The 9633-nt window shown below is 46.7% G+C and overlaps 1 long non-coding RNA gene across 2 annotated transcripts; it reads left to right on the top strand.

Annotated features, from left to right (window-relative positions):
- The first annotated feature begins 3556 nt into the window (after positions 1–3556).
- LOC142923405 (uncharacterized) lies at positions 3557–8263 on the top strand. Of its 2 annotated transcripts, none has more exons than XR_012940743.1 (3): positions 3557–3659; positions 6035–6126; positions 8178–8263. It is a non-coding gene; the product is annotated as an uncharacterized LOC142923405 (long non-coding RNA). The 2 variants fall into 2 exon arrangements; XR_012940744.1 differs by lacking the exon at positions 3557–3659 and adding an exon at positions 3763–3895.
- Positions 8264–9633: the final 1370 nt, after the last annotated feature.

The raw sequence follows: 9633 nt of genomic DNA on the forward strand, positions 1-9633 counted from the left end.
CAACACACACTCACGGGTCATTAACAAAGCCTAAAAACCTCAAGCCATTGAACCATCCGTGATTGTGGAAACATCGCAACGACCGAGTGAATAATCTATCGTTTTTAAGAGTGTTCATAATTTTCTCTGTAATGTTGTGCTGGGGCTGTACTTCTAACCGCATAAATTACCAACTGACCCATTAACAAGGATTCATTCTTGACACCTCACCACGGAGCGCCGCTCGCGGGGATAGAGAGCGTGTTCAACCGGTTCCCTGTCAGGGGTCTGGCCACAATTAATTAAAAGATTGGCCCGAGATAAGGATATCAAAAGAAAACATCGCCACCCATTGAGTCGCGTTGAGAAGTTGATTAGAAATACTTGAGTCGTTCGTTAATATTTGTCTTTCTGCATAATCTTGCTGGTATCCACAAATGAAATAACGAATTGAAACGCATATTTGTGCCTCCAAGAATAATACTGGTTGGAGTGCCCTGTCAACGAGTAGCGTTGCATAATAATCAGTCATCCTATTGTGAACAACGTGACAATAATTGCATTAAGGGCCGCGCATGATCAATGACCGAATGCTGTGTTGTGTGACAATTCAAGTAACGAAGCATGGTGGCCATCGAGTGGTGTTGATAAGGCAATTCGAAGTATTTCAGTCGAACGCTTTAAATTCATAATCGTTATGAATCAATGAACGAACATCAACGTGGTACTGTGCTGACGATTTCAAGCATAATAACTTCGCATATCAGGATGTATTAAGGATTGGATACGAATCAAAGACCAAGTGCCGTGTTGTGTAACAATTCAAGCATACGGGTTTGCATATTATAAAGTTAAGGTTTGATAGAATAGTTCGCATGTTTTTAATCTCTCTCTCAACAACCGATCGATTGTGTTACGCGTCGGGAATTAACCACAGGTGCCGCTATCGAGGTGAAACAACGCAATCGTGATGGTATCATGTTAACGCTGTGTTGAAATTCCAAAATCCCGACATTGAGTTTTTATATTATCCAAAAATTAAAGTTAGCTAGAAATAAAATTGATTAAAGCAGAAGGTTTGTGTGTGATTCTTCCTGAAATTCTGCATAATATTGTTCTGCGTTTGAGATCTGAATCCTGGGGACCTATCATAAGCACACTATCACCACACATAATCCATAACACACATAATCCGTAATGTTCAATCGAGAGTAATCGTATTCTTATCGATAATACGGAATTAAAGAGCAGAGTCGAATCGACTCTCTCTCATTCACGCTCACAACGCCTGCGTCACTGCATACGATTAATTGCGTTATTCCAATTCATAACACAATCCTCGTCACCGAGGCTCGACCTGATAATCCATAACGACCTGCATTATCATAACCACGCCCACTCGCATAAATTAATACAATTATCTCTCGAATCCGCATAATTTATGCGCATAATTACACTGATTAACATAATTTCGGATAAATTATGCAAATCTCAAATTTCATTTAATTTTCATTATTTTCATCAATTTTCATAACACCTATATATACAACACACCCCCTCGTGCGACATTCCAGCCTTCATAGGCGCTGCTGGCTAACAGCACTTGCCCCAACATTCTGGTTAGGCTATTCGGGGGATGACTGTCGCTGTTTGTGTGTGTGTGTGCTTGCGGGCATTCACCCCCAAACCCCCCCCGTGTGCAGTTATGGGGACTCATTATGCCCCCTCCCGACAAACGGGCCCACATCCAGACTCAAGGTAAGTGACAATAAAAACATATTTTTTTTCTATTTATGTAACTTTATTTTTTGTTTACCATACAGTATTTATTACAGTATTATTTGCAAATGTATAATATTCCGTGTTATGACTTTAACAATGCTTCCAATTTTTTGTTAAACCGTAATACATTTTACAACACTTCCAGTATGTGAATTTAAATACAGTACACTATTTTATTCAGACTTATGAACTGTTCGACTTACTAACGATTCTCTGTAATGGAATCCAAAAGTTGTACTATTCATTAACAACACCTCCCATTGGTATGGTTGACTACATGTGATGCAAAATAAGTTAAACATAGATAAATATATATTGTACAACACTTTCCCCAACAGTGTGTTGAGGCTACATGGGGGACCTTTGTGTTTGTGCTTGTGATTGTATTGTGGAGGCCTTCTTAGGTGCTGCTCCTTGCTAATAGCACTTGCCCCAATAGTCTCTTGATTCTATACGGGGAACGTTTGTCTTTGTGAATAATGTTTTAATTGGGACGGTGTCATTTTCAAAATTGCCCCAATGTTTTTAAATGGTCGACTTGCGTTTCAGCCATTTTCAGACCCAATTAATACATCTCTTCATTTCTTGAGCTTGGTGGCGGTGGTGGCAGCTGTGGCAGCGGCGGTGGCAGTGGCGTTGGTGGTGGTGGCATCTTTGTAAATTTGAGAATTGGCGCATTTCAGCTCTTTCAGCTGTCTACTGAGATGCCGGCACTCTTTGCGCATCTTCTCTTCGCCGTGCCACTTTTCCTCGTGACGCGCCAGCTTCCCGCGCAGCCTAAACTGCTTCTGCCCTCTCTGTGGATTCAGGAAGTTCAACTCCCTCAGGTGGATGCGCAGCGACCTACGGAGACCTTCCTTTTTACAGCGCAGCGACATTTGCCGCTGTGCTGCATTGCAGTCTCGGAGAAAATCCGCACGGAGAGACGCACGCTCGCAGCAAGGCACTCTCGTCGACTCCAGCTCCAACTGGTGCTCTTTAAGCTGTTGAACCAGGCCCCTGTTCTCTCTCTGGAGAGTCTCTCGGTTATCCATCAACTCCTCCTGCTGCTGCTGTAGCTTCAGATGGGGCGTCTTGTTCTTCTGACAGAGCTCCACATTCTGCTGGCCCATCATCTCCCTTTGCAGCGTCGTGGTCTCGCGGTGAAAGTCTGAGATGGAAAGCGTAAAACGAAGATAAATGAAGATCCCCATCCCAAGCAGGGCCAAGAGCAGAACGCCAACGATCAGCAGCACCATGCTCAGCTCGTGTTGACGGCACGCGGGACAGAGGCAAGTGTGATGCACGTCACGAAGGGGCGTGTTATTAATACCAACGTCATTACCGGATGTGACGTACACCTTGACGGAACAGTCATCCCTGCCCACTTATTGTCAATCATTGCCAACCACGTGACTCCACGGCCCCGCCCCTAACCGCGCAGCTCCTCCCCCATACTCTTCTTCCGCCTGCCCCACGTGACGCGAAGCGAGCCAATCACGCGAGAGGCGGCGCACGGTCGGCCCCGCGACCGCTTCCCGCCATTCTTGCAATGGGCGGTGGGGGGGCGAGATCACTCCACGTCGCGAGCGGGAGGAGGAGGTACTAGGGGGAGGGGCCAGCAGGGACGAGGGGGAGGGGCCAGGAGGAACGAGGGGGAGGGGCCAGGAGGGACGAGGGGGAGGGGCCAGGAGGGACGAGGGGGAGGGGCCAGGAGGAACGAGGGGGAGGGGCCAGGAGAGACGAGGGGGAGGGGCCAGGAGGGACGAGGGGGAGGGGCCAGGAGGGACGAGGGGCCAGGAGGGACGAGGGGGAGGGGCCAGGAGCGGGAGGGGGGGGCCGTGGCGCCGCTCTTGGGCCGCGAGGCCTCCCCCTGGGCCCGCGGCGCCACGCGGAGACCGCGACAGCAGCAGCAGGAGGTGGTGGTGGTGGTGTTTGTGGTTGTAGGCACGGGACAGGTGGTGGTGGTGTTTGTGGTTGTAGGCACGGGAGAGGTGGTGGTGGTGTTTGTGGTTGTAGGCACGGGAGAGGTGGTGGTGGTGTTTGTGGTTGTAGGCACGGGAGAGGTGGTGGTGGTGTTTGTGGTTGTAGGCACGGGAGAGGTGGTGGTGGTGTTTGTGGTTGTAGGCACGGGAGAGGTGGTCACGGACAGGCGGTGAGTGCCGGGTGATGGAGGGGGGGGTGAGGGAGTGGATTGCAGGGTGAGTGAGTTAATGAGGAGAATTAATAGGTGAGGAGGGTGAGTGAGTTGAAGGGTGAGGTGAGTGAGTGGGTGAGTGGTGAGTTCACGACAGGGAGATTGGGGCTGAGTGAGTGAACGCAGCGCACGGTAAAGATCCCCTGAGAGCATTCGCAAGAGTTGGACATTGAGTGCCGCTGTCAGGGTCCACACGCAAATTACTCACTTGGCATGATATACAAATTAACCATTGTAAACGATAACTTTTAAAAAAGTCCGCTATTTGTCAGAGCTAATGCGATGTGCGTTCAGCATATTTGTAGCACGTTATAACCAACGTCAACATCGTCATTTAGAGTAACCATTAGTCCATACGTGTCACTTGCTAATAGTCCCCGGGTCAATCACAACTTTGCCGTGCGTGCAGTCTTTGTCTCTGGCTGCTCGCTAGGGCTGCGATGCCTTTCCATGCCACAAGATGACGTTCATTGCTCCTTCCACACCGCGACAATATTTACTACAGTGTTCTATAACGCGGTAGTTGCGTTGCTGAATAACACCGCGTTGTGTAAACTCCCTCGTTACAATGACTAATACAGGGTAAAGCACAGTCCGTGATAACAGCGTGAGATGCGTGTGTCGGCTGAACAAAGACTGAGGCGCGTGGGGAGCATCAGGAAGCATCCAGCAGCATCCCAATGCCTCGTGTGACGCTGTGCCCAGGCAGCCGTACAACCGCACATTCCTACTCGCGCGACGTGGTTCTCTTGACTCAACCACTTAGCATTCGCGTTATAAAACGTGTTCCCTAATACATCCATCGTGCCATATCCAAATGGCGTTATGAAAACACGCGTTAAGGCAGAACGAACTCTATAAACTATTTTTATTTTACCAGGTGAGACCCACTGAGCTATGTGGCTGTTTTCCAGAAGCGACCTGTCCACAAATGATAGATCAGCTAAATGGCTAATCACGTTAGAAATGTGTAGCACCAGCCACAAATACTCTAGACATGGGATCCCCTTTGACAGGGTCAGTGTCTACTTAGATTCACTCACTCCGCCTATTGTCATGCGGCGTGTGCAGCTGCGTCGTGACACTTGGTAGAGTGCTGTCTTTGAGGCAGAGAACTTTAAAACCGTGTGCAGTGGTTAATTTGCTTAACAGCTTTACACCGAACTCCTTGCTTGTGGTAAAACATGTTTGCGACTTTGCTGATTGAGAACTATGCAGATTTAGATTTATAGTAACATGTACTTGGTGTGAGATGAACTTCCAAACAATTTCCTTTGCTCAACATTTTGGAATTAACGTCTTTTTAAATGGTCAGCTTAAGTGATTCCGTGATGTTTATGTAACTTGACCATTAAGATTATCTATGGTGCACAATTATTTCAGGATTATTTTTCATAAGTAAACTTTAAACTGAACCCATATGTGATATTATATTGCCTGATTATTTTAATTTTTAATGTAGTCTACATGCTCTTCTGGGGATATTAACCCACATTTACCATTCATTGATGTTCCCTTTGACATTGGTAATTGGCATTGTCACACCATAGTAATTCATGGGCAATTATGTAATTCTCTCTGTGTCTATCTTTCTCTGCATCTGTCTGTGTGGTTGTCTCTCTCTGCCGGTGTGTTTTTCTCTATATGCGTCTCTCGTGTGTCTCTTTGTGTGTGCCTCTGTCTGTGTGTGGATGTCTCTCGGTGTCTGTGTCTCTCTTTCCTTTTCCACGATGTGGTGTTGTATTTACATGCAAATTCTACCTGTAGCCCCGCCCACTTACCCTTGGGCTGAGCTTATCTCAAGCCAATATAACTTCGTGTTTCAGCAGTTTTCTCGCTATATTTTTTCACCTGATGATGGTTGCTTGTGTTGCGATCGAAACGTCGTGATCTATTATTTTTTTCTACCTACGTGACTTTACCGAAAGAACCAAAGAGTATTGTGATTGTAATTTAGATTGTGATCGTTGTGGTGGAGGTGGTGATATTGATGGTGGTGTTAACGATAGCGGTGATTTTGGTGGTTGTAATGGTGGTATTGATGGTGGTAATGGTGGTTGACTATTACCCCTCTCGTGTCCTTACTTCCACCACCAGGTTTAAGAATCTGCCGGTGTCTGTGCTGGAGGTGGACGTCTGGATCTGTGCGGTCTGGAGTGGTGGACAATAGACTCCTGCAGCTCAGCCAGGTGGACGCACTGGGCAGGGAGCAAGATGGTGGTGGCCTTAGAGACCCACTTACTCCCACAGAGAGCCATAGACTCACTCAGAGAGAGCACTCACACAGAGAGCCAGAGTCTCACTGACACAGAGCCATAGACTCACTCACATGGAGACACATAGACTCACTCAAACAGAGAACCATTGATTAACCCACACAGAGAACCATAGAATCACTCGCACAGATTCACACAGAGAGACATAGACTCACTCACGCAGAGGACTATATGCAGTACATCCTCGTCTTTTATGTAATGTGTTTCGCTTAGCGCACACCACACCCACTATAACTGGAGTAGCACATGACGGACTGCTCTTATGAGTGGTGTGGGTGTTGGCAGCGTTGTTCTGTATTGCTGGGAGCTGATGCTGTACCGGAGCGCACTGTGTAATGTGGCGTGTCATCCTCTTCCTCAGCCTTTGTTCCAGCATCTGTGTGTAGTGTCATCTCACTCACTCCCTTATAGTTTTCACTCATCATATCTCCCTTTCACGTCCTTTGTATGTATATTGATGAATGTAACACAATTTTTTATTATTATTTGGCTGCTATAAATTTCCACGTCATAAGCTACTTCATTCATCTATCATTTGTGGCCAGTTCGCTTCTGAAATAGAAGCTAATAGCTTAGAGGGCTTTACTAGGTAAGATAAAAATAGTTTGTTTTTTATTTTTTTGTGATTTGCTTACCTTTCCTATACTTTTCACTTCGATTGTGTTTTTGCATCGTTTGTTCTTGTAACTTTCTGTACCACCCCAACTGGAAATCTGTGAAAAAGGGCTTTTTAGATTCCTCCAGTATAAATAACGATTATAATATAGATCTTCTACATATACACAACACATTTAAAATAAACATAGAAAACAGTGTACTGTACTCTCAATTAAAAATAGTAATAAAAGTTACATTGTGCTAAAACGGAGCCTCCCCCTTTACCGTTTTTCCTTGTAGAAAAGTTTTCTGCTTGACGTAAAATAGCTTTAAGCAGCAATTTTCGACAACGCAACCCCCGCGTTAAGCAAGGATATGTTGTACTCACTTACACAGAGAGACATAGACTCAAACTTGATTTGGCACTTTCGGGACTGCAGGAATTACTCTTTGGTTATTTCGGTAAAGTCACGTAGACTTGCACAGAAAGCCATAATCTCACTCGAACAGAGAGACTTGGAGTCAATCACACAGAGCCATCGACTCATTCAAACACAGATGATGATAACAGATACCCATGAACTCATATTGAGACCCATGGACTCACACAGAGACCAGTAAACTTACCAGACCCGTAGACTCACAGAGACGCATAGACTTACAGAGAGGTATAGACTTACACAGAGACCCATAGACTTACAGAGAGGTAAAGACTTACACAGAGACCCATAGACTGGTGAGCGAGATTTGAACTCGGATCACCAGATTTGTAGCACAGCACATTCGCCGATACACTACCGTTTACCTTACACACTCACACACGCACTCAGATGCTCACTCATTCACGCAACCAGACGCTCACTTACACATTCAATCAATCACTCACACACTCGCGTTTTATTGCATGTAGCAATATCTTCAGGAGCTAAATGTCAATTATTGAGGTCTGTTAAGATAAGCGAGTGTGTGGGTGTGTGGATGACATAGCAATAGTGGGTGAGTTGGTGAGTGAAGAGGTGAGCTCAGTCGCATGTTGCAGGTATCCCCCAGGACAAGGCGGGTCATATTTAGGGTGTGTAACATGTTGATTGACTGGGTTGAGTGTTGCGTGTTTGTGAGCGAGTAGGTAAGCTCACTCGAATGTCGCAGGTCTCGCCCAGCGTTTTCCAATCAAAGATTAAACAGATGAATGAGTGGTGGGATTTTTGTTATTGTTTTCAGGTGATCGGCACCACGTTAACACAAATATCTGTATTACACCTTCATCCATGTAATAGCTGTGTCCATCTTACACCTCCATTTTCTTAGAAGCCTCTGGATTTGACATAGGGCATCTTTTTCTGTGTGTGTGTGTCTGTGTGACCCAGTCCTGAACCTTCCCTCGGTCGACTCACCCTCTAAAGAGTACCTGGTGCAGTGTCTATAATAAACATCAACAATTGGGAGAGACAAAGGTGGCCGCGTGCATGGTGTTGGCCACATCACATCCCTACAGCAGATTTTGGCGAACCATCGAACAAAGGCGGTCGCTGCATCACACTTTCAGAAGCGCTTCTGCGGCCGTCTCGAACGCTCTTCCTTCTGATAGAAGCCACTGGAGCTGTGATTGAAAACTAATTTCTTTAGAACTACTTTTTGTGCTGAGTTTGATGTCCTTCCCCTGCACCTCCGATTAGCACAGTTGGCTACGTACCGTGCAAAAGAAGTTCTACATACAAAATACATACCACCCCCTCGTGTGTTCCACAGCACAAGGCTCCACAACTTGCCCTAACATGTCTATTGAGGCTACTTTGGTGACCTGTGTGTGTGCATAATTAATTATCATTATTTTATTAAATGGCCTTAATCAACAAAGTACACGAGTCCATTGAGGGACGGGGACAGCGTGGGACCCTTCGTGGAGCCGATTCTCGCAATGGCGGAGGAAGAGTTGGAGGGATGCAGCAGAGGAGGGGGTGGCACCGCACGATGTTCGTGCTGAGAGTGAACGTGGCACTGGGGGAGGCTCCGGAGTTGGGCCTCTTCAGGGCGACTGGCGATAGAGTGGAGAAGTCGAGGTGAGAGTGACTCGGGGAATGGGGGTGAGGTGAGTGGAGGGGTGACTCGGGGAGTGAGATTAGTGGAGGGGTGACTAGGGGAGTGGACGTGCACCTGATTATGCACGAATGTGAGTGGACTGCCCATGCATTCATCATCATTATGGGCATCATCACCAGTGGTAAATCCACTGTTTGATGAAGGCCTCCCCAAACCAACGTCACTTCTCGTGATGCCTGCGCTGTGACAATCGGCCCCAGCACCTGTGCATGAGCTTCCCACCTCCTCCTCCCCTCCAAGTTACTCTTGATCATCAGCCATCGTCACTTCCAGAAACGTTTTCATCTGCGTGTTGCTCTTTCCTTCTCATCATGGTCAACATGAGGAGGGATCTTACCTCTGTGTATGTTCTCTCATCTGCGCGTTCCTCTGTCTTGGTGTGATTTCGAGCACGTGTCTCTGCATGCTTCTCTGCGCAGGGTTTGTTCTGTACGTGTTTTTTGAGCTGGTGGCCGCGTCTGAACCGTGTCGTGCCTGTCAGGATGCCACTCAATACAAAACAAATGGAAGGAGTGAAATTATCTTGGGACCACAGCCTTGTCTCAATTCTTCACCCCTGGTGTACAAGTCAGCAGCTGGGACCATCACTGCTATCCATTAACATGTACGGGCTGCTAAGGATTCTCTTCATCTCTGGGTCTCTACCTCTAAATGATGACTCTGAGTATTGACCGCAGTGCATTTCTCAGCTCTATCGAGTACCCGGTAAGATCGAGAAACTCT

The sequence above is a fragment of the Petromyzon marinus genome, unplaced genomic scaffold (assembly GCF_048934315.1).
Source record: "Petromyzon marinus isolate PM22_M1 ecotype Great Lakes invasive population unplaced genomic scaffold, UKy_Petmar_22M1.pri1.0 PM_Scaffold_486, whole genome shotgun sequence".
Taxonomy (NCBI): Eukaryota; Metazoa; Chordata; class Hyperoartia; order Petromyzontiformes; family Petromyzontidae; genus Petromyzon; species Petromyzon marinus.